The sequence below is a fragment of the Callithrix jacchus genome, chromosome 16 (assembly GCF_049354715.1).
Source record: "Callithrix jacchus isolate 240 chromosome 16, calJac240_pri, whole genome shotgun sequence".
Taxonomy (NCBI): domain Eukaryota; kingdom Metazoa; phylum Chordata; class Mammalia; order Primates; family Cebidae; genus Callithrix; species Callithrix jacchus.
This window is the reverse complement of record NC_133517.1, coordinates 97,526,115-97,549,425: the sequence shown is the minus strand read 5'-3', so window position 1 is coordinate 97,549,425 and position 23,311 is coordinate 97,526,115. Positions and strand designations below refer to the sequence as shown.

The 23,311-nt window shown below is 36.1% G+C and overlaps 1 protein-coding gene across 27 annotated transcripts in view; it reads left to right on the top strand.

Annotated features, from left to right (window-relative positions):
- The window catches only part of VPS13B (vacuolar protein sorting 13 homolog B), an 822,207-nt gene that overhangs the window by 304,639 nt on the left and 494,257 nt on the right, over positions 1-23,311 (top strand). For 6 of the 27 annotated variants that reach the window (XR_013528193.1, XR_013528192.1, XR_013528190.1 and 3 more), the window contains exon 20: positions 20,186-20,279. The exons of the other annotated variants lie outside the window; for them this stretch is intronic. The gene's annotated coding sequence lies outside the window, so the exon portion shown is untranslated. The remainder of the gene's footprint in view (positions 1-20,185; positions 20,280-23,311) is intronic. 27 annotated transcript variants of the gene reach the window in all.

Here is a 23,311-nt window from a genome sequence, read left to right as displayed (position 1 = left end):
AATCAGGTTGTTTTTCTTGCTATTGGGTCGAGTTCTTATATATTACTCCTTAACAGATATATGCTTTGCAAATATTTTCTTCTCTTCACCTTGTTAATTGCTTCCTTTGCTGTGCTTTTTAGTTTGATGCCATTCATTTGTCTGTTTTTCTGGTTGTTATTGCCTGTGCTTTAAGTTGCAGAATACAAAATCAACATACAAAATTAGTAGCATTTCTGTACACTAATAACAAACTATCCAAAAAGGAAATTAAGAAAGCAATTCAATTGACAGTAGCAACAACAAAAAAATAAAACACATAGGTATAAATTAAACCCAGGCAATGAAATATTTTTTCAGTCATTTAAAATTGTAAAACCATTCTGAAGACTATAAAACACTGATGAAAGAAGTGGAAGAAAACATAGATAAATATAAAGATACCCTGTATTTATGGATTGAAAGAATCAATATTGTGAAAATGTGTGTACTATCCAAAATGATCTACAGATTCAATGCAATCTCTATCAGAAGTCCAATGTCGTTTTTCACAGAAATAGAAAAAACAATTCTTACGAACCCACAAAAGACCCCCAAGTAGCCAAAACAGTCTTGACCAAAAGGAACAAAGTTGATGATATCCAGTGCTTTGATTTCAAAACATTATAAAGCTATTGTTATCAGAACAGCATGATACTGGTAGGAAAACAAATACATTGATTAATGGAACAAGTTAGAAGGCCCAGAAACAAACCCACACATTTATAGGCAATTGATTTTCAACAGAGGTGCTAGGAATACATAATGAGGAAAGGATAGTCTCTTCACTAAATGGTGTTGGAAAAACTGGCTGTGCACATGCAGAAAAATGAAATTGGATCCTTATACCATATACAAAAATCAAGTAAAAAATGGATTAAAGAAATATAAAACCTGAAACTGTAGAACTGCTAGGAGAAAACATAGGGGAATGCTCCACAATGTTAGTCTAGGGAAAGTATACTCTGTTTCGTCATGTGTTTTTGAATTTCTCTTGGTCTATACTTAGGTTGAAATTGCTGAGTTATAGGGAAGGTGTGACTTTTACTTCATTGGATATTGCCAAATTGCTCTGAAGTAGCAGTACCAAATTATATTTCCTTTAGAAGAACAAGAGACTTCTTGTTACTTCATACTACATTTTAATCCATATTTGCATTGTCAGATGTACATGAATTTTTGCTGATCTGAATGTTAAGTCATTGTAGGTTTATTGTGGTTTTCTCTGGTTACTAGTTTTGAAAAAAACTAGTTTAAAAAAAAGAATTTAAACTTTTTTAAATTTCAGTTTACTCAGCTGTTTTGTGTTTCTCTTTTTTTCTAGTGAGGTTTTTCTCCATTGGTTTGTATAACTTTTTATATTGTGGATTCTAATTTTTGCTAATTATATGTGTGGCTTGCTTACCAATTTTTTATATAATGAGTTGTGAGGCATGGGAAATTTCAGTATTAAAGTAACATTTTTTCTTTTATGGTTTGGGTTTTGTGTGCCTTATTGAAGAAATCCTTTTCTGCCTTGAAATTTTAAAGATACTCTGCATATTAAATATTTTCAGATTTTCCTCTTTTCATTTAGGAATTTAGTCTCGCCTACCTTACCCTTTGGTGTTAGGTAGGGACCCAGTTTTTTCCTTAGTCTGATTCCTCCCTGTTTCCTCATTTGTATACCAATGTCTAATTACTGAAGTGTTGTATTTCTTGGTGTCTTCTAGAGCAAATCTGCCCACCTTAACCTTCTTTTTCAAAATCAGGGGTTGGTAAACTATTTCTAAAAGGACCACATAGTTAACTTTTTTTTTTTTTTTTGAGACGGAGTTTCCCTCTTGTTTCCCAGGCTGGAGTGCAATGGCGCTATCTCGGCTCACCGCAACCTCCGCCTCCTGGGTTCAGGCAATTCTCCTGCTTCAGCCTCCCGAGTAGCTGGGATTACAGGCACGTGCCACCATGCCCAGCTAATTTTTTATATTCTTAGTAGAGATGGGGTTTCACCATGTTGACCAAGATGGTCTCGATTGATTGACCTTGTGATCCCCCCGCCTTGGCCTCCCAAAGTGCTGGGATTACGGGCGTGAGCCACGGCGCTCGGCCCATAGTTAACTATTTTAGGCCTTGTAGGCCATACAGCCTTTATTGCAACTACTGAATTCTGTCATTGTAGTACAGCATCAACCATGGGCTATGTAAAGGAATGACTTCGGTTGTATTTTGTGTAACGTTCACATATACACATTTTATGTATATATATGTTTGTTTTTCTTTATATTCAATCATTTAAAATTGTAAAACCATTGTTAATTCGTGAGCCATATAAAATAGTAGAACTTAGTTTGTTCACCTTTACTCAAAATTGTCTGCACTATTTCTTATATCCCTTTTCTTATATATACTTTTTGTGAAGTTATACTTCTTATTTTCCTTACGTGAGCAAAAGGGGTTATTTAAAATCCTTCAGTCACCAGTGAAATGATCAGGCAGGAGAAAAAGTTCTTTAGGTGGTAATCTTGTCATCAGAAATAAATACAGTTGCATGGAGCTGCTCAAGATCTGAATCAAACCGAAAACAGGAAGGCAAGGGGCTGAAAAATTATTTTAAGAACCCCTCCAACCGTGAGTCATTCTTCAGGTCTAGGGAGGAGAGGGCAGGAAGGAGCGTTTAGCCATGCCACCTTAGAGCAGAAAGCCATAGCTGGATCAGATCCAATTCTCATGACACAAGTAACTATAGTTGTGACACCTGAGCTGGATCCAGGTAGCAGAGTGGACAGGCAAGTGGACAGGCAGAGCAGTGGTTGGATGGGCATGGAGCTCAGTACTACAGCTCCTCATTCTGTCCATACTACAGCACTGCCAGCATGGAACCATTGAATCAGGGTCTTATAGAAGTTTGTGATTACGAGGGTGGTTTCCTGGATCCTCTTGGGAGTGCTTGATGATACATTTCAGGGGCTTGCCAGGGCAAAGCCTTTCCATCCTTCGATGGTGAGATTACACACAGGGTAGATCTTGTAGTTTATCATGTCAGCAAAGGTAAGGGGCAGCAGGCTGGCTTCTTAAGGTTAGTTTCATGGATCCTGGTGAAGCTCTTTGTGATACTGCCCTATCTTCCAAGATGGCAGGGTCTAGTGCTATATTCTCCCAGCTTGCCATGGCTCTCGTCATTGATAACCATCCATCTGATGCCATGTTTCTTACAGTAGTGGGCATTCTCCTGGTGACAGCATTACCTAAGGAGTTGGCATTTATTGTTTTCAGTGTTTATGGCACCCGTAAGCAGGTTATTGGAGATGTTATACTGGTGCCCCAATAACTTGAGCCATATGCCAACATTCAAAATGTAGTCAGTGGTATGCTTTCTTTTGATTTTTTTGTTGTTGTTTGAGACAGAGCCTTCCTCTGCCACCCAGGCTGGAGTGCTGGAGGGCAGTGGTGCAATTTCGGCTCACTGCAACCTCAGCCTTCCGGGTTCAAGCGATTCTTCTGCCTCAGCCTCCTGTGTAGCTGGGACTACAGGCACCTGCCAACATGCCAGGCTAATTTTTGTATTTTTAGTAGAGATGGGGTTTCACCATATTGGCCAGGCAGGTCTCAAACTCCTGACCTTGCGATCCTCCTGCCTCAGCCTCCCAAAGTGCTGGGATTACAGGTGAGAGCCATGGTGCCCAGCCCCTTTTGATTTTTATAAGGATCTGCATATCTGTAGCTCCTCCAGGTCTTTGCCATCCCACTAGTCAAAAGGCTCCAGGAGCCATAGGCTCTTGTTGGGTGTGCTCATATCCACCCCCTGCCCGTGATATCACTGGGGTGAGGGTGATGGTAGGTGTCCTTTCTGGGGTCAACTCTGCTTAGAGAAGCTTATCTGCATCTGGAAACTCCAGTTTGTACTTCTTGCCATACATGGTTGTCAGGAAGTCAATCTCTTGGTTGAAGTTGATGGTGCCAGAAATGGCCAGGGCTATGAGGATCTCTGGGGACATGATGAAGACATGGGCTTCAGGTTTGCTTTATTGCAGCCTGTGAAGTTCCTCTTGTAGGAGGCGATGATTACATTTTCTCCATCTTTATTTTGTCCTCTCTGTTCTACTGGTAAATGTAGGGGCCACAGACAGTGGCCAAGACAATGCCTACCATATCCTACAGGATCTGTAAATTATTATGCTCAATATTGGTGTAAATCTGCTTAGATACCAGTGCCACAGTGAACTGTGACTTGCACTGGAGCCCATGAACTAGCACATGCTTGGCCATAGCTGTTGAGCATCTGATGTTCTCATAGCTTGTGTTGGTACTGCTGTTGATCAGACCCACTTCGATGTCCAAAGGCCATCTCTCCTTCTGCATTAAAGTACCTCCTTCTGCCACAGTGTGGGCCAAGTTGGGGTAAAGGGGTCATTGACATGTGGCTTCAGCTTGTTGAGGTTAATTTTTATCTGTCATTTATAATGGCAATCAGGGTCGGTTACCAAGTGATCCTTGATTTTATCTTTTTATTGGCCTTGTTTCCTTAGCCTGTCTTACTCAGTTATTTCTTCATTCTAAGAGAACACTGAGGCCCCAATGTCTACACACATGTTCAGGCTATCATCATTCCAGTGTATGAGATGGACTATACTCTAGGGCCCTTGTACTCCACAGTATGTGTGTGCCACCTTCAGGATCACATCTCTGTGGATCAGATCTAGCTTAAGATTGTGCCCGTCAGCTTCACCATTCATCTTGTGGCTCTTCAACTCATAAATGATTTCAACCATGCCATCCACTACATTAGCTTACCAGCTCCAATGTGTATGCCCTGCAAGCCACCACTACTAAGGTGTGGGATTAGTGGAATAAGAAGAATCCTAGTGTATACGTAGCTTTCAAGAATGATCTGGTGATTGGTGATTGACTCTAGGTCCAAGCTTCTAAAAGCCCACATGATAGTTCACATCTGCAGTTGCCAGGAAATTATACTTTCTGGTTTATGTCCTTGGCCTGGCACAGACCTTTCTTTCCCTTGAGCTGAGTGTTGTCTGATGATCACAGTGGATGGTGGATGATATGGCCATTTGGGCATCTTTCTGATGATGACCTGCACAGTGGCCATATGGTCCATGGTATCTTGAATGCCTATGTAGGTACATCTTTCCCTGCTCAGTTGCCTGGGGTCATCTAGGTATCCATACATAATCTCCAAGAGGATCAGGGGCTGGTTCAATCATTTAACACTCTTAATGTTCTTCTCTAGCAGGTCATAGTGGATATACTTGTTGACTCCAGTTAGCTCATGAGGACCTTGGCCTTTTGGCACAGAGCTGATGCTGCATGATATTTCTGCACACTGGAGGGATTTCTGCAACAGGGTCACTAACAGAGTTTGCCTGCCTTAAGAGTTCTCTACTTGGTACAAAAATCAATTTTATGGCCTATGTTTTTAAGTTGCTAGCAAAATAAACTCTCTAGCCCATATTTAGCACATTGCATTTGTGATTATAGATGAATTCAAGATTGTTAAATAAAGCAGTCATGAAAGTAAACTTTTCAAAAGACATGCAAAAGTTATTTGTTTTACCTCTGCAGTGCTAAACATCATGGGCATAAATTAGATGATGGTAGTTTCCCTGTGGAAGCATTTAAAACAACTGTCTATTCTAAAAGTCAAATGTGGTGATTTTGATCAGAGAATTAGTGTTGGTATTAACATTTTAAAGTTTGCTTTAAATGATGTAACATTGGTCATATCATTTTGTCTTCATGGAATAATAAAGTACAATCATTGCTTACAGGGAGGAACCACCTAACAAATGCCTTTATTTTTCAGTAATTTATAGTGTTTTGTTTGCTTTGTTCTTAGGTATAAATTACTTGCCTCCCATGATTTTAGTAATACAATGTTAATATATAGTTATAATAATTTACTTTTTTTTGAAACGTGCATGAAATTAGAGGAATTTCTTTTGTACCACGAAAACATGCAATCAGTTGCCCACCTTTGAGTATTATCCTGAGAAAATTTATAACACTTCAGTTATGTCAGTTTTTTATACTTGAAATGGATTACTTCCTGCCTCACGAAAAGGAGAATATAAATATATTTTTAAAGGATATGAGACATTTTTCATATTTGAAAATAGCATGCTTTTTCTTTCTTTTACTACTTAGACTAATAGTTTCTTATTGGAGGTACAATTTAAGATCTCCCACAAATATACCAAAAACTAAATCTAGAATCCATGATGGAGAAAATCATGTTTAGGATAGTATGTATCTTATGATTAGAATTGCCAGGTAAAAATACATGATGCCTAATTAAATTTGAGTTTGAGGTAAACAACAAATAGTGTTTAGGACATGCTTATGTTAATCTGAAATTTGAATGTAGCTGGTCATCTTGTATTTGTATTTGCTAAATCTGGCAACCCTAATTATGATTCAGTATTAAAAAATATAATTATAGATACATACTTTTCTTTCTTTCTTTTTTTTTTTTTGAGACGGAGTCTTGCCCTGTCGCCCAGGCTGGAGTGCAATGGCACGATCCTGGCTCACTGCAACCTCCACCTCCCAGGTTCAAGCAATTCTCCTGCCTCAGCCTCCCAAGTAGCTGGGACTATAGGTGCCCACCACAACACCTGGCTAATTTTTGTATTTTTAGTAGAGACAGGGTTTCACCATATTGACCAGGCTGGTCTAGAACTCCTGACCTTGTGATCCACACGCCTTGGCCTGCCAGAGTGCTGGGATCACAGGCATAAGTCACCGCGCCCAGCCAGATACATGCTTTTCTATAATCCTTGAAAAAAGTCTTCAGGAATATGCAGCAGAATATTAATGGTGGTTGTTTCTGGTAATTAGAGGGGAGGAAGGAAGATTTTAAATACTTTGTAGTCTCTTCATTGCCTTAATTTATTTCAGTATATGTATATTTTTTATACTTAAGTCACTTCTTTAATACATTTTTGGTGGAGTGGTAAGGATACAGTGGATGACAAAAATAAATAGAAATATCTGATACATAACCATCATAGAGCATATGAGTGAACATATATTTCACACATATAAATTACAATTGCAGTAAACATCACAAAAGAGATACATCAGTGTTATGTGATTGTACAGCAGAGGATATTGTTGGTTTGGACGATCACAGGAAACTTTCTTTAGGAAATGAAGTTTGAGATTAGATATGAAGGAATTTGTATAGGCATTAACTCGGTTACTAGGAAGCCTTTTCAAACAGAATGAAGGTGGAGAAATAATTTGGTGAATAGGAAGGAGTAAAGCAGGAGAGAGAACTCCAGAGAAAGTAGTGCAAGATAATGCTGGAGAGAAACATAGGGGCCACACCATGTGGAGACTTGTGTTCTATGTAAGGTTTCAGGCTTTCATCTTTAAAGCAACGGTAAGCCATTGAAAGGGGCAATACTGGTGTTAACAGGATCAGAATGTGTTTTGGAAAGATCATTTTGGTTGCAGTGTGGAGAACTGGTATGATGGGTAAGTGTATGCATGAGAGTGAGTGTTGGTTGACCAGTAAAGAGAATATAGTAGCAGTTCCTATGAGAGAGAGAAATAGGAGTTTGATCTTAGTAGGGAGGTTTTATGATAATTTAGGAGGTAAAATTTTCGGGATTTAGTGATGCTGTTGATATGTGGCAGTCACCAAGCGAGAAGTATTAAAGATAATATCTGAGTTTCTGATTTGCACAGAGATGCAATTAAAAATAATACAGCCAATAAAATTAAAAATAGTTACAGAGATAAGTTAACAACTAAAATGAAATCACTTAGATAGGATTCTTAAAGTGAAGCTAGCTCTATATGATGGCACGAGTTAGATGAATCAGGAGATTGTAATGTGAATATATATATAATATGTAATTATAATAGGCATATATAATATGTAATATGATTGATATACAATATATTTATATGTAATATGTAAAATGAATTATATATGAATCATGAGATTGTAATATGTAGTATTTTGAGTTCCCTTCAGATTAATTTTAGTTATTTAGTACTGTTCATATTAAATAGATATAATTTTAAATTAGTTTTTTAATTATAAAATTTTTAAAGTATATTTAAAATGAAAGAACCACAGTAATGGTAAATAAAAAATAAGAAGTGGAGCTTTTCTTTTTAACTTTTCCCGGGGAGACTTTCTCTACCTTTTATAATTTATTTTATGAAGAAATAGATTTTTGAATTGAAAATCTATTCTAAAATAAGGCCATTTGTCGACTAATCAGTACCTAAATGTATTTGTTCTCTTGTTTATGTTTATTTTACAGTGTTTGTAGCCTTATGTCAAGTTTCTCAGTCTTTAGTTAGTCAATCCCCTTCACTTATCTATCTTTTCCTACACAGATTCTGACCAGGTAATTCCTTTGCTTCAGAACCTTTTGTGGTTCTTTTTTTTTTGAGACGGAGTTTCGCTGTTGTTACCCAGACTGGAGTGCAATGGCACGATCTCGGCTCACGGCAACCCCCACCTCCTGGGTTCAAGCAGTTCTCCTGCCTCAGCCTCCCGAGTAGCTGGGACTACAGGCACACACCACCATGCCCAGCTAATTTTTGTATTTTTAGTAGAGATGGGGTTTCACCTTGTTGACCGGTATGGTCTCGATCTCTTGACCTCGTGATCCACCTGCCTCAGCCTCCCAAAGTGCTGGGATTATAGGTGTGCTGGGATTATAGGAGACCGTGCCCGGCCTCCTTTTATGGTTCTTAAGAGTTAAGTTTAAACTTAAAGTTTTCCAGCTATCACCTTTTTGACCAGTTTATATTCATTTCTTTTTTCCTTCCGAGAGAGAGAGAGAGAATAAGAGAGAATAAGAGAGAATAAGAGAATAGGAATGTGTGCATGTATGTGCTGTGTGTATTTTTATGTCGTGGTGACTTTGAATGTGTTCACCTTTCTTTCTGGAATCTCTTTTCAGTCTGAAAAATACCGACATGACAAAACCCCATCTCTTCTAAAAATACAAAAATTAGCCAGTAATGGTGGTGGATGCCTGTAATCCTAGCTACTTGGGAAGCTGAGACTTGAGAGTCCCTTGAACCTGGGAGGCAGAGGTTGCAGTGAGCTGAGCTGGCACCATTGCACTCCAGCCTGGGCAACAAGAGCAGAACTGTTTCAAAAAACAAAACAAAACAAGACAAAACCAGTTTTTTTTCTTTTAAGATATTCCAAAGGGTAAACCATAAAAAATTGTATGTAATAATAGCCTATTTGATTAAATGTATTTTCTTCCAGACTTTAAGTTTTAATGAATTTGCTTAAAAGACCAGGCATGTGGCTCACGCCTGTAATCCCAACACTTTAGGCCGAGGCAGGCGGGTCACCCAAGGTCAGGAGTTCAATACCAGTTTGCCAAAAATGACGAAACCTGGTCTGTACTAAAAACACAAAAATTAGCTAGGTGTGATGGCAGGTGCCTGTAATCCCAGCCACTAGGGAGGCCTCAGCAGGAGAATTGCTTGAACCCAGGAGGCAGGGTTGCAGTGAGCCAAGATTGTGCCACTGCACTATAGCCTGGAAGATAGAGCAAGACTGCCTCCAAAAGAAAACACAACAAAACAAAAATACTTATAATAATTATATATATATTTTAATAATTATATACATAATATATATATAAATATATATAATAATTATATACATATATATATTTTTATTTTGAGACAGTCTCACTCCAGACCCAGGCTGGAGTGCAGTGGCATAATCTTGGCTTACTGCAACGTCGGCCTCCTGGGTTCAAGCAGTTCTTGTGCAGCAGCCTCCCAAGTAGCTGGGATTACAGGCATGTTCCACCATGCTTGGCTAATTTTTTTTTTTTTTTGTATTTTTAATAGAGAAGGTTTCACCATGCTGGCCAGGCTGGTGTCAAACTCCTGATGTCAAGTGATCTGCCTGCCTCGGCCTCCTGAAGTGCTGGGATAACTGGTGTGAACCACCACCCCTGACCAAACTTACGTTTTTGATAGTCAACCATGTATCAGTCCTCAGAAAAAAAGCTGATTAAAGCACAGCAGATGTAGTGACTGTATTCTAAGGAAAATTGCATGACTGAAACCTATGTGGTGAAACATTTAGCCATGTGGAGTTAGAAGAAACCTTAGTACTCCAATCCTTTGACATTGTGGAGCAGTATGTTATAAAGGATTATTAATTTAGAACAAATAAAAATTGGTTCATCAATTTTGAAGGCATATCTTATATGTAAATTGAAGTGCTCATTTGAGGTGATACATTCTTACTAGAAAAGACAGACTTCTTTCAAAAAAAAAACAATACATAGCACTTGTTTGCTCATGTTATCATTTATTAAGAAAAGATAGCACTAGAGGCATTCCTGGATCTGTTTAGTGTCATTCCATTTATTTGACATTAAGTTTTGCCAAAATTCTATTTTCCCCCCAAAGTGACTGAACATATTTCCAAAGAAGTCTTAGATTTCATAATCTCAATAAAGGAAAGGCTCTTTACTGATTTGTAGCAGTGAAAACTATTATGAAAAATAAAATAAAAACTTTGAAGACTACACTGTATTATTATATAATATTGTCTATGATTTTATGTAATTGTGTTTTGCATTCTATAAAGCTTTATGGTATATAAATGTATCATTTATAATTAAATATGGTTGAATTGATTTCCAAAATTATCAGATCCATGATTAACAAAATAACGTTGTATCACCCTTCTTTTTTTTTATTATTTTTATATTTTCATTGTACTTTAAGTTCTGGGGTACAGGTGCAGATCTTGCAGGATTGTTGCATAGGTACACATATGCCATGGTGGTTTGCTCTCTCCATTCCCCCGTCACCTAATCAGGCATTTCTCCCAAGGTTCTCTCTCCCTTACCATTCTTCTTATAGGAAAATGAGATTTACATCTTATTTCCTGCTTAACTACAAATAATTCAGAAGCATAATTTGCTTTCTGAGACTTGGATAGTATTTGGAAATATTTGATTCAAGTTGTGAAGTGATTTTTCACTCTTAATAGTTGAAAATGTACAACTTTTAGGGAAAATCATTGTGAGCTTCCTACTCAAGCCACCCTCCTTTTTTTAGTATTTCAGTCTTTGCTTTCTAAACAAAAGAGAACAAATATCCCAGGGTACAAAGAAATGGGAAAATTAAACTAAAATTTGCTATTTCATCAGATTCCTGAGAGTGGTTTTAATTTTCTATAGATGTCTTTAATATGTTCACGAGGTTGGAATTTATATAACTTTAAATATTTGTTCTCCAATTGCATAATATTTTCCTCCATTTAGAAAGCATGTTAAAATAGGATTTTTAAATGGAAATATTCTATTATGGTTTTGTTTAGAATTTCTTATATATAGGAAAAGCTATTATTTTAGAAATGCATTCTGGTTATTTATGGATATGTCTTTTTAGTTGCCTCTATTCAGAATTGAAAGGTCTTAAAATACCAAGAATATTCAGTGAGGTCAAGGCTCAACAGTCTTTTATTTTTTATTTAAAAAAAATTTGTCTCGCTATAATTGCCTAGGCTGGTCTTGAACTCTTGGACTTAAGTGATCCTCTCACCTCAGCCTCCCAAAGTGCTAGGATTATAGGAGCCACCATGCGAGGCCCCTGTAGTCTTTTGAGACAAAAATCCAGCTCTGATTTGAGCAACACTCAGAGTGGATTTTTAGCCTAGGCAGAGAAAAATTAAGAATAGAAAAAACCGACAGACAAACAAAAACCTAGTCATGGCAGAAAGGGAGTTGGAGAGTAAGCTTTGGAAGTGTGCTGTCTATAATTCTGTTAGAACAGAGCTTCTGAAAGGGGGAAGGAGTTTTAACTCCATTGCTATTATTTGTTGGAGGATATAATTTCCCTCAGGTATTTAGGACGAGGAAAAGATTAAGAACTACTGTACCACTTAAGTTCTATTGATGTCTCTGCTTCCAAGCTTATTCTGTTACGCACTTTCTATCTCATGTAGAGTCATTTTTTCCCCCTTTAATATAAATCAGCTTATGTCATCCCCCTGATAAAACCCTCTCTATTCAAACTGTGAATTAAAAATTTGAACTGCTTTTTTTAACTTAAAAATCCTCTACCGGCTGGACATGGTGGCTCATGTCTGTAATCCCAGCCATTTGGGAGGCTGAGGTGGGTAGATTACGAGGTCAGGAGATCAAGACCATCCTGGCCAACATGGTGAAACCCTGTCTCTGCTAAAAATACAAAAATTAGCTGGGCCTGTTGGCACACACCTGTAATCCCAGCTGCTGGGGAAGTTGAGGCAGAAGAATCACTTAAACCAAGGAGTCAAGATTGTGCCACTGGATTCCAGCCTGACGACATAGTGAGACTCTTCAAAAAAAAAAAACAAAAAACAAAAAAACAAATTCCCAGCCTATCTCTCTAAATGAATCTATGACTCTGCCCTTTCTTTCATACCAAATATGTTCCTATTTAGGGCTGCTGTTCGACCCGTTCCTTCTGTTTTGCTTAGTTGTCTTACTGCTTTGTACTGGATTGGTCCTATGTCAGCTCACATACGAGTTTCATAGACAGGCATTTGTTACCACTCAATGTTATTACATAACCGAGTCATTCTCTTTCCTATTACTTTTATAATTCTTATAGTTATACTTATCACAATTTGATGTTTTTTTCTGTGTTTGTTTCTTTGTTTTATTTCTCTGTTAACTACTATATTGTTAGTGCTTGGCATAGAGATGGTGCCTAAGAAATGTTGGTTGGATGGATGAATGAATGAACCACTGCTCTAGGTTAGGGGTGCTACCCATGTCATATCAGTGTATCTGGTGCAGGTAACATTGTCCACAGATTTCAGAAACTATTTGCTTATATTATAATTTTTATTGTGGTGAAAATAGAGGCCTGATAATAACACTGAAAAAGAATTTTCAGGTTGAAGTCTGGAAAACTGATTGAAATCTCAGTACTTTGACTTATAATTTAGACTGTCACTATACTTTTGCTACTATGTTTTTTTTTGTATAAAATAATATCTCAGAGAGTTGTTCTGAGATTTAAATGAAATAGTATATTTAGGAGTTTTTCATGAAGCACTAAATTATTTTAAGTTCTCTCTTACCACCCTAAAAAAGAAATAAAATACTTAAGTTGCATCTTGGGCCAGGTGCAGAGGCTCACACCTATAACTTCAGTACTTTGGGAGGCCCAGACAGGAGGATTGCTGGAGCTCAGGAGTTCAAGACCAGCCTGGGCAACATGGAAAGACCCCTGTCTCTACAAAAATTTAAAAAATTAGCTGGCCATGGTGACGCATGCCTGTGATCCCAGCTACTGGGAGGCTGAGGTGAGAGGATCCCTTGAGCCCAGGAGATCAAGGCTGCAGTGAGCAGTGTTCAAGCCACTACACTCCAGCCTGAGGGACAAAGTGATACCCTGTCTCAAACAAACAAGTATGTTTTCCTTTTTTTTTTTTTTTTTGATAAAGTAATTTTAAAAGATGAGCTTCAGTTTTATATTACAATTTTACTACATGTACTATCCAAGGATGGAAGTTAAAATTAATTACTTTGGAGAATCTCTAGTATTGTTGAATGTTTTATGAATTGCAAACTGATAGACTTAATAATTTCTTTAGCCTTTTCTGTATTAGCTCTTTCATTTCTGTTTCACCTCCTTTCCTATATTATAATCACCCAGTTTCCTTTTTATTTATTTTTATGTAATTTGAAATCTAGTTTTTTGCTTTCTGAAATATTTGTTATAGAAAATGTAATTAATTTACTAAATATATGGATATAGTTATTCACCTCTAGGCTTTGAGAACCCTGAAAGAATAAAGCTAATTCAACTTTTTCACTTTAATTTCTTCTGTGTGAAAATACTACGTTCAATCTAATTGATAAACTCCTAAGTACAGTTTTAGTTTTCTACATCTCTATTTTCACATAAATATTATTAACCTGATCAGAATGCCCTTTCTGCCTCTACCTCTCCTATTAAAATGTTTATCTCCAAAAGGATTCAGTTAGTCTCCCTTTTCATTGACTTTCCGAACCTGCTATATCTGAAGTGGTTGCTTATGTTTTTTATCCTGTGTCAGCTGTTGTTTGTAATTAATCATGTTTTACCCTTTCTAATATTTATTGTCATTAACCATTGGTAACTAGTCATTTTACTTTTTCTATTGTGTTTTGTGGTTTCTGTCACTATATGTTTCAGATTAACAAACTGTTACATTTCTATCTAGATCTCAAGCTCTTTTAGGTCTCTTCATAGCATCTGTCCTAACATTTTTATTCATTTTATGTGCTTAATAAACTTTTTTTGGTTTGTTTTTATTCCCCGTTAAGTAGCCATTTATTTTATTCCAAAAGGAAATGATTGTGTATTTTGTGAGTGACCCTATCGTGAGGTGTTCAGTGGTACACTTGTTGTGGACACATTACTTAGATTTGGTCCCCTGTTTTACTACTTAATAGCTGTAGGTTCTTAGTAAAGTCATTCAGCCTATGTTTCTGTTTTCTCATCTGTAATTAAGAAGATGTTATTGTCTTTTAGGGCTGCTGTGCGCATTAAATGAGAAAGTAAATGTAAAATGCTTAACACTTCGCTGTCAATTAAGCGCTAACAATCCTCGTCAACATTAGTGAAATTATTTCATAACGTAGTGGAAAGAGGCTTGGTGCTCAGATAGATTGTGCTGCTTATGTGACCATCAGCAACTCTCTTTGCTTTTCTGAAACCCAGTTTCTGCATTGGTAAAATAGGGATGGTTTATTTTGAGGATTAACTATCTCACACACACACACACACACACACACACACACACACACAATCACCCCACACTTAAAATATGTGCCCAGTGGCAGTTCTGTTTTGCTTTGGTATTGCTACTGTTTTTGTGGAGCCAGACCACTGCTCTTCTTCCTCCATCCTTCCTCTATTTGACTGACTAAAAGCAGCTTGAGGAAGTTATGACTATTCAAGCAGTTGGTTTGCTGCATTCAGATGAATTGTGAGAAAACTCCATTTTTTTCTAAGGGTCCATTACATTCAGAAGATGAGAACTGAAAAAAAAGTGTTAATCTGTGGAATGGATTTTGGGCCATATCACTGTGGGTTTCATAATACTGGACTATTTAATTATACTTTGTACCAGTGTCCAAGTATTCATTGGTAAAGGAGTCTTGATTTGTGCTTGATAATAATATATTCATTGAGTGTAAATTAGTGATTTCATTTGAAAATAGTGTAAAGATAGTTGCTTATAGAGTTATTTCCTTTACATGTAAAATACTGTAACCACATGAGAAGAATGTTGATACAAACCAAATATTTATTCCAGAAAATTATAAATTCAAAGTATTTTCTACACCCAGTAGTCAAAACCTTCAAAAATTTTTAATGTTTTGCTTTTTTTTTTGGACTAGAGAATGTTACAGTTGGTATTCACCCTGAGGGTTGGAGAGTCTCACTTTAGGACACATCTGAAGAATAGCAGCCAGTTATGAGAGGATATTAGCACCACCTTGTGGTGTCTGCTGTACCCTGCCATTTACTTATAGTGCCCTGCCATTATTACATGGCTCTTGATAGATACTCAGGGAAAAATTAGTAGAGAGACCTCAGTTTAACAATTATCTTTTGAAAGTACATGCAAATTTTAATCATTGGGTGCTAATTACTATTGAATCCTTAATATTTCCATAAGGTCTTAAATGTAAGATCTTGCCTATTATAATAATTGATTGTTCAGATTCTTAGGTATATATAACAATATATCTTTGCAAGTACAGAAATAATGTTTTAAGACTACTCTAGTAGATATAACTTTTTCTCTAAATTATATAAGATTATTATAAATAAGTCATTTAAAAAAATTTATATTTAAGAACTAAAAATTAATATCATATATTTAATGAATTTTGTCTTGATTGCTGTCATAAAATACAAAAATGCAGTCTTTGCCATTAACCTTACAACAGAATTTTAATTTTTTTAACAGAATATTAGTCATAAAATAACATTGATTTTTAGAAACAACATTTTTATAAAAGTGTTTTCTTTCAAGTTTCTATTTTATAATTTTGTACTTTGAACAGTTGATTCCTTAATGTTATTGTTTATTAGCATTTTTCAGATTTTTTTAATTTGGCTTGAAAGCGAAATGTGTCATTATGTTCTGGATTGTGGGTTGTATGTAATTTCTAACAAATATTTCAATGTTCTTGAAGAGAGATGAATATAAAGGCTAAGAATCATAAGTAATACAGATATCACATTGAAAGACATTTTGTATTTTAGACAACAAAGTGAAGTATATACTAGATACACTTAAATCCTTCATGTAATTTAAAAATGTACAAGTATCTTTAAAAGAAATTTAAACTTTCAAAGTTTTCTGTGTTAGTTAATTTTGTATATTTACAATAAAATTAAACAGCAGTTTAAATGTAGAGTTAAATAGAATTAGCTTAATTCAATATATGGATTAGCCACATAGTAGTTATATATTAAGTAGTGTGCCCATTCTAAATGAAAAGTATGGCTTCTACATTAGAATCAGTGTACAACCAAAACCATGTGTATTACTGTACTTGATTACAAAGAAAACAGGACCTTGCTCTGTTGCCAAGGCTGGAATGCAGTGGTACGATCTTGGCTCACTGTAGTCTCTGCCTCCTGGGTTCAAACAATTCTGTCTCAGACTCCTGAGTGACTGGGACTACAGGCACACAGCACCATGCCCAGCTAATTTTTGTATTTTTAGTAGAGATATGGTTTCAGCACATTGGCCATGCTGGTCTTGAACTCCTGACCTCAAGTGATGTGCCCGCCTTGACCTCTCAAATGCTGGGATTACAGGCATGATCCATTATGCCCAACCTGTTTTTTTCTTTTGAAAACAGTTGTTATAAACTTGAAGATAGAATAAAATTCTGACTTAATTTATGTAATTTTATGTTATTTTATGATTATACTTTTTTCATGGACGTATACCAGCTTGCGTATGATCTACTGGCAAGAGCAAAAGGTGGCGTAGCTAGTCTGTTATATAAGATACGTGGTGCCAATGATAGAAGCAAGGGAATTCACAGTGGAAGCTAATTATGATATGCAAGTAAGTTTTTAGTCATTTTCAAAAGGTTTTCTTGGGTAGATTATATATACTTTCAGGGATATTGGTTTTGATTTCTATAAAGAAAATATTACTGCATTATTATCTACATCCCTGTGGGATATTGTCCTTTGAGGGAAATCCTCACTCTCAATCCATTCTTCTCTGTTCTCTTTTGCCAGGCAGTCCTGCTTATGCCCATAGGCTTTAGGGGAGACAACACTGGGATTGACTTGTTATCTATACTAACTTTGAAGATGTTACCACTTCTCAATGATCCTCAGTTACCTAATCTGTAAAATGAAGATAATACCTGGCATATAGTAATAAGCACTGAATAAATAATGGCTGTTACTAGGAATTATCACTGGAAGAGAATCAGAATGATCTTATCAGAGGCTGATTGGAAAATCATTAGATACTCACCTGCATTATTGAGGAACTGATCGGCATTCAGTGCCTCTCAGTTTTTAGGCTAAGATACCATACCTTGTCATAACAGGAGTTGGCAAATTTTTAATAAAAGACAAGATAACTTTTTAGGCTTTTTGGCCTGGTCTTTGAATGGTCTCTTTTGAAACTACTAAACTCTGCTGTTTTAGCAGGAAAGTAGCTACATTAGTCTGTTTTCACATTGCATAAGACTGAGTAACTTATGAAGAAAAGAGGTTCAATTGACTCTTTCTGTAGGCTTAACAGGAAGCATGACTGGGAGGCTTCAGGAAATTTAAAATCATGGTGGAAGGGAAAGGGGAAGCAAGCACCTTCTTCATATGGTGGCAGGAGAAAGAGAGCTCAAAGGGGGAAGTGCCACACACTTTTAAACCATCAGATCTCATGAGAACTCACTATCATGAGAACAGCAAGAGTAAAATTAACCTCCCACCAACACCCCACCCTGGACATGTGGAGATTACAGTGTGACATGAGATTTGGGTGGGGACACAGAGTCAAATTCTATCAGTAGCCATAGACAATATGTAAATGAATAAATGTAGCTGCATTGTAATAAAACTTTATTTATAGACACTAAATTGAATTTCAAATTGTTGACTTTTTTGATTTCAAAAAGTTATGCAATATTTTTTGATTTATTTTCAACTATTTAAAAACCATTCTTAGTTTGCAATCTGTATAAAGACAGATGGTATAAAAACAGATGACAAATCAATATTGGCTTGCAGAGTGTAGTTTGCAGACACCTTTCATAGAGTAAAAACATGTGAAAGCAGAATAGCAGAAAATACAGGACAGCATCAGAGATAGTATCTTTTGTAAATTAAGGATATCAGAATTGTACTTCTGGTGCAACCATAAAGCAATCTGATCTGAAGACAACATTTAGAAAAATATATGATCAGGGTTATCAGTCTTGGCTCCTTAGATTATTAGATAAATCAGGGTTTCTCCCCTCTTTCCTGGGTGACTAGTATGCAAAATTATTTTACTCAGGTATCAACAGTTGGGTCAGAATAGTAGTTCTCTCTGTATCAACCATCATAAAGACATACATAAATGGAGAAAAGGTGTGTTATTTTATATGGCTTCCTTTAGGCATATAAAGCCAGTGTCCTTAAAGACCTGCTCTAAAGCCCTCTTGATTATCGTATACCCCACTCTTACCTGTTATTTTAATCCTACTAGATTTTCATTTTTGGAATGTATCTACCAGAGCACTGCCTCTCCTCCCCCATAGGACACACTGAGTCTTCTCTTTTTTGACTTTCTCTTAGAAGGTTGTTTTGTAGGATTGGTTACCTTAGCCAGATAATTCAACAAACTTTTAGTGCTGGAACATGACACCTGCAGTTATAGGAAAGCTGAAGGCAGAACTATTTTTAGGTCTTCATGTAATTTTTTTCTCTAAGATAATGATTATGATAATTATGGTAGTAGCTATTACTTTTTAAGTTCCTGCTATATAATAGGCATCTTATAAATGTCTCATTCAGTCTTCATAACGACCCCACAAGTTACGTGGTGTTAGTTTCATATTACATTTAAGAAATCTGCAGTGAAGTGATATGATCAAGAACACATAACAATCAGCGCCAGATATGGACACACATCTTTGACTCCAAAGCTTTCTGCACCTCTCTGTTTCCATTAAACTTTGTCTAGGAGTAAGACTTTTGTTTACTTTGTCATTTTTACTAAATAAATCTTGATAAGCAGCTATTATATTTTAATTTTTCTTTGTGCCATGAGTTTCTGTAACAGTAGATACCTAATAAATGTTAATTTAGTTAATGATTGAATAATTGAGGGCAGATTCAATATAAAGATGAAGTAAGGAAAAATGATCTTATTTGAATTAGGACTTCATTAAAAATGTAGTATGAGTAAAGAGGAGCATTTAAAGTAAAGTGTCTTTTCTAAAACCCATTCAGGGCATTTAGGTTTTAAATGCCCTTTTGTTGTATATATGCATCACATTTAAAAAGTCTTTTCATCTGTTGGTGGGCATTTAGGTTTCTTCCAAATCTTGGCTATTGTGAACAGTGCTGCAACAAACATGGGAGTGTAGATACCTCTTTGATATACTGATTTCCTTTCTTTTGGGCTTAAACCTAGCAGTGGAATTCCTGGATAGAACGGTAGCTCTGTGTTTACCATTTGTATGTCTTCTTTTGAGAAATGTCTACTCTAGTTATTAATCCCTTGTCAGATGAGTAATTCGCAAATATTCTTTCATTCTGTGTGTCTCTTTACTTTGTCAATTGCTTCCTTTGCTGTACAGAAGTGTTTTAATTTGATGCGATCCCATTTGTCCATTTTTGCATTGGTTGCTTGTGTTTGTGGGGTATTAAGAAATCTCTGCTCAGACAAATGTTTTGGAGCATTTCCTCAGTGATTACTTTTAGTAGTTTAATAGTTTGAGGACTTAGATTTAACCCTTTAATCCACTCTGATTTGATTTTTGGCATATGGCAAGAGATAGAAGGATGGGGGTCTAGCTTTATGCTTGTGCCTATGGATATCTAGTTTTCCAAGCACCGTTTATTGAAGACATTGTCCTTCCCTCAATACATGTTCTTGGTACCTTTGTCAAAAATGAGTTCACTATAGATGTATGGTTTTCTTTTTCAGGGTTCTCTGTTCTGTTCCATTGGTCGATGTCTGTTTTCATGCCAGTGCCAGGTTATTTTGTTTACTATAACTCTGTGGTAAAACTTGAAATCAGGTAATGTTTTAATTTTTTTCTTATTGTTCAAGATGGCTTTGGCTGTTTTGGGTCTATTTTTGACTCTTAGGATTATTATTTTCTTTTTCTGTGAAGAATATCATTGGTAATTTGATAGGGATTGCAATGAATTTGTAGATTGCTTTGGGTAATATGGATGTTTTAACAATATTGAGTCTTCTAATCCTTGAACATGAAATATTTATTTTATTGTACCTCCATCAATTTCTTGCATCAGTGTTTATACTTTTCACTGTAGAGAGCTTTCATTTCCTTGGTTAAATTTATTCCTAGTTATTTGTAGCTATTGTAAATGGGATTACTTTCTTGATTTCTTTTTCCAATTATTTGGTGTTGGCATATATAAATCTTACTGATTTTTGTATGTTCATTATGCATCCTGCAGCTTTACTGAATTTATCAGTTCTAATAGTTTTTTGGTGGAGTCCTTTTCTAATTCTGCAAAGAAAGTCAGTGGTAGCTTAATAGGAATAGCATCGAATCTATAAATTACTTTGGGCAGCGTGGCCATTTTCACAATATTAATTCTTCCTGTCCATGAGCATGAATTTTTTTCCATTCGTTTGTGTCCTCTCTTATTTCCTTGAGCAGTGGTTTGTAGTTCTTGAAGAGGTCGTTCACATCCTTTGTAAGTTGTATTCCTAGCCATATGCGGAAAAAAGAAATTGGACCCCTTCCTTACACCTTATACAAAAATTTACTCAAGATGGATTAAAGACTTAAATGTAAAACCCAAAACCATAAAAGCCCTAGAGGAAAACATAGGCAGTATCATTCAGGACACAGGCATGGGCAAAGACTTCATGACTAAAACACAAAAAGCAATCGCAACAAAAGCCAAAATTGACAAATAGAATCTAATCAAACTAAAAAGCTTCTGCACAGCAAAGGAAACTATCATCAGAGTGAACAAGCAGCCTTCCAGAATGGGAGAAAATTTTTGCAGTCTACTTATCTGACAAAGGTCTAATATCCATAATCTACAAAGAACTTAAATTTACAAGAAAAAAAACAATCCCATCAAAAAGTGAGTGAAGGATATGAATACACACGTCTCAAAAGAAGTCATTTATGTGGCCAACAAACATCATTACTGGTCATCAGAGAAATGCAAATCAAAACTTTAATGTTAACAAATCACGCCAGTTAGAATGGTGATCATTAAAAAGTGAGGAAACAACAGATGCTGGGGAGGATGTGGAGAAATAGGAACACTTTTACACTGTTGTGTGGGAGTGTAAATTAGTTCATCCATTGCAGTAGTCAGTGTAGCCATTCCTCAAGGATCTAGAACCAGAAATAGCATTTGACCCAGCAATCCCATTACTGGGTGTATACCCAAAGGATTATAAATTATTCTATAAAGACACATGAACACGTGTGTTTATTGCAGGACTATTTACAATAGCAAAGACTTGGAACCAACCCAAATGCCCATCAATGATAGACTGGATAAAGAAATGTGGCATATATATACCATGGAATATTATGCAGCCATAAAAAAGGATGAGTTAATGTCCTTTGCAGGGACATGGGTGAAGCTGGAAGCCATCATTCTCAACAAACTAACACAGGAACAGAAAAAACAAACACCACATATTCTCACTTATAAGTGGGAGTTGAACAATGAGAACACATGGACACAGAGGGGAACATCACACACTGGTACCTGTTGGGAGGTGGGAGACAAGGGAGGGATAGCATTAGAACAAATACCTAATGCATGCAGGGCTTAAAACCTACATGATAGGTTTATAGGTGTAGCAAACCACCCTGGCACATATATACCTATGTAACAAACCTGCATGTTCTGTGCATGTGTCCCAGAACTTAAAATAATAACAGATTCTAAGCTTTTTCTTGTCAAAGCTGTCTATAATTACCTTTATTGTTTTAGTAGTTTATATCGTGATTATAAAGTCAGAGGACAACTTTGGAACATCTCAGAGTATTAATTACTGACTCTTCTGGTTTGAGGTTACCATTACATCTATCTCCCTGGTGGATTCTGTGATAAATGAGAAGAAAGACAGTCAGAAAGAGATAAAATGTTAACTTAGACAAGCACTGTGGCTCACACTTATAATGTCAGCACTTTGGGAGTGTGAGGTGGAAGGATCGCTTGAGCCCAGGAGTTCAAGACCAGCCTGGACAACATAGTGAGACATTGTCTCTGCAAAAACCAAAAAATAAAAATAGCTGATTGTGGTGGCACACCTGAGGTTGAGGTGGGAGGATCACTTCAATATGGGAGGGCGAGGCTGCAGTGAGCTGTGATCATGCCACTACACTCCAGCCTAGGCAACAGAGTGAGACCCTGTTTCAAAAAAGTAACAAAAGAAACTTTTCTTTGTTTACCAACATATTTACTCTGTGTTCTTCATTCTTTCTCTATAATTAAGTTTCTATCTGGTATTATTTCCTTTCAATCTAAAGCATTTATTTTATTTGTTTCTTCAGAATGTGTTTGAAAATTCATTGAACACATTCAGCACAAATTTTCTGAACATAAATTCTGTCATTTTTATTTTGTCTTTTTAAAGGATATTTGCAATGGAAATAAAAATCTAGGTTGACTTATTTTTAACATTTTAAACATTCTGTTATTTTCTGGCCACCATGATTTCTGATGAGATATTAGCCTTATGATTTCGTTGGCTGTATTGTGTCTTTCTTTTTCTTCTGGATGATTTAAAATTTTTTTCTATGTTTGATTTTCTGCCATTTGATCATGAGATGTCTACATCTGGTTTCTTTTCATTTATTCCTCTTGGGGTTTCTTGAGCTTTTTTAATCTATTGGTTGATATATGTCAGTTTGGGAAATAGTTTTTCACCTCTGATGTGATTATTTTAAAAAATCTAGTATTTTCATTTGACTCTTTTTTATACTTTTTCTCTGCCAAAATTTTTCCTCAAGTCAAACATATTATGTACCCTTTTAAAATCTTTTTCTTTTCTTTTCTTTTTTTTTTTTTTTTTTTGAGATGGAGTCTCACTCTGTCACCCAGG